The sequence below is a fragment of the Patagioenas fasciata genome, chromosome 5 (assembly GCF_037038585.1).
Source record: "Patagioenas fasciata isolate bPatFas1 chromosome 5, bPatFas1.hap1, whole genome shotgun sequence".
Classification (NCBI taxonomy): domain Eukaryota; kingdom Metazoa; phylum Chordata; class Aves; order Columbiformes; family Columbidae; genus Patagioenas; species Patagioenas fasciata.
In genome coordinates this window covers 23,985,397-23,987,860 of record NC_092524.1, presented here as the reverse complement: position 1 = coordinate 23,987,860, position 2,464 = coordinate 23,985,397, and the positions used below count along the sequence as shown (strand labels likewise).

Genomic DNA, 2,464 nt, shown 5'->3' with positions numbered 1-2,464 from the left:
AGATTATTGTTTCTAAAATAGGAAGTACACAGATGAAACTGAAATAAAACCTGAATTCTGCCCTCTTAAATGTAGAGGAGAACATTTTTCCACGATGTAGACATAGACAAGTGTGTTGCTACCGGAGACAGTATAGATAGAGTTTCTTGAGGAAGCTGATTCTTGGATGTCTTTGCTGCCATAGCTCACCTTTGTAGCTCCTGCTGGTGGTCTGCTGTGTTGTGCTCTGCTCCTCAGGGTTCCTGTCACACGAGAAGTGCTGGGTCCAGCTCTGGGCTCCCAATACAAGACAAATATAGACTTACTAGAGTGAGTCAGGGTGACAGAGATGAGTAAGAGACTGAAGCATCCTCCCCATAAGGAAAGGGTAAGTGGGCTGAGGCACAGTGTGGTAGATGCACTCGACCCCCGCCTCACCAAACCAACAGCAGTTTGGTCCAGGCTCCAGAGGAGGTAAAAGCCTCAGCTGCAGCCAGGCCAAGAACTCCTTCCAGGAGACCCACAAGGAAGCAGAACAGCACACTAAACACTGGTAAACTTGTGGGCTTAGGGAGTCTCATGTATACTTTTCCTACTGTATGCAATTTGACTACGAGTCAACCACTTTATTTTATAAATACGACAGTCTAAGTGAGCCCACTTTGAGCTTGTCACGGTCCACTTGGTGATGGACTCATGATGGTTCGTTTACCTTGATCTCAAAGCACAAAATTAAGGCAACTAAAATGCCAAGGGGTTATAATTCAATCAAACAGTGTAACTTTATTATTTTGCCCGTAAAGAGCATGTGATAGACAAAATGGAGAAAGAGGGAAGAAAAATAAAAAGGGGGGAAAGAGAATTATAGTTACCACCATTGTTGTCGGATCTTGGCTGTTCTCTTTTTCCTGTTTTAATATGTGGATGCTCCTTTCTCGGAGCACCGGTAGCAGCAGCAGTACCAGCAGAGAGGGGCAGATTCTTGACTTCAATATGACAGATTCCTCTCGACATTTCTTCTGGGATTTTTACAGGGCCATATTTCCTATTATAATCTATCAACTCTTGTGCTACTTCCCCCCACGTCCACACCTTTTTAGTATTTGATTGGTTGGGGGAAGTCAGGACATGGGTAAAGAGTGAATCTATGGTAGTATCAGCTCCATCCCTCTGGCCTCTAATCAAACCTTCCACCCTTTCTGCTGGGCTCATCAATGCAATTGTCCCTTGAAGGTTAATCCCTGTAGGTTTAAGTGACTCTGGAAGTCTCCTTATCAAGGGAGTCATCATGTCAGGATTCACTGGCAGCACCACTAGGAATTCACATTTGACAATCAATTTTCTTTCATGTATCATTTGCAAGCAGGCTCCTCTATGTATACTTTCTAGCAATTGATCATGTGTACCAGTGATTGCCAGGGGATCTCCTCTATCTAAAGGCTTTGACCTTCCAGCCCAATAAGCAGCTCACTGGGTTAGGGACCATGGGGCACATCTGTCATCAGTTGTTAGGAAAACTCCATGCCCTCAGTAACCATTAACTTCCTGTTCACTTAACTGAATTTGGTCTCCCTCAATTAGGGACACATGCCACATGTACTCCATTTCAGATTCTTTAGGGAGGCACCCATAGTCTCTCTTTAGTTTGGCCAGCTCGGTGGCAGTGTAAGGTGTTTGCTTAGTTGTAATATGAGGGTCAATATCCTCTTCATTTGCATAAAAATATTCTGGTTTCACTAAGGGTCTCATGTGTGGGTGTTCCTCATAACATTTTCTCATCTCCTCCAATTCCTTCTGAGGGTAAATTTGATTTATTTATTGGATACTTTTCTCCTCTAGCTCCCACTCCCTCTCACACAGGACTTCTGTGTTTTTTAAACATTTCTCCTTTAGAGTAGCTTTTAATGAGAGGTTTTCTTCCCTCTATTTTTCTAATTGTTGTTCTAAATTGGAGGGGTTTTTTGCAAAATCTGCACCAGATTTTCAAGGGGTTCTATAATTTTGCTTTCATCACTATGTCACCTGAGGCAATATTCAATTGCTGTGACCAGGCTGGCTCCTAATACAGTACAGACTGTAGTTTTGTCCTTGTTTGATCTGAACTTCGTCTGTAAAGAAATCACTGAGTCCACTACACTCTGTAAATTAGGCCAATTATCACGAGCCCAGTTTTCTCTGGATATGGAGGGTCGAGCCCCATATTTTGCTAAAAGTATGTAGAATGAGTCTTGATCTTTCACTAACCAAGAATCTTGATCATCAGCTTTTTCAGTCATTCTTATTACGAAGGGACCAAACCCACTTCAGGAAGGCTCAACTTAGTTACACAAACACACAGCCACTGCTGCATTGCCCCTCCCTTTCCTGAATGGTTGAAGGGGCCAAAAATCTGCTACAGGAAGGCTCAACTTAGCTACACGAACACACAGGATTGCCCCTTCACTCTCCCTAGCAGACAATTCTCATCTACACCCCTTTTGGCACT

The 2,464-nt window shown here is 43.3% G+C and overlaps 1 pseudogene; it reads right to left on the bottom strand.

Moving 5' to 3' along the window:
- Positions 1 to 765: 765 nt before the first annotated feature.
- LOC139828041 (uncharacterized) lies at positions 766 to 1,782 on the bottom strand (annotated as a pseudogene).
- Positions 1,783 to 2,464: the final 682 nt, after the last annotated feature.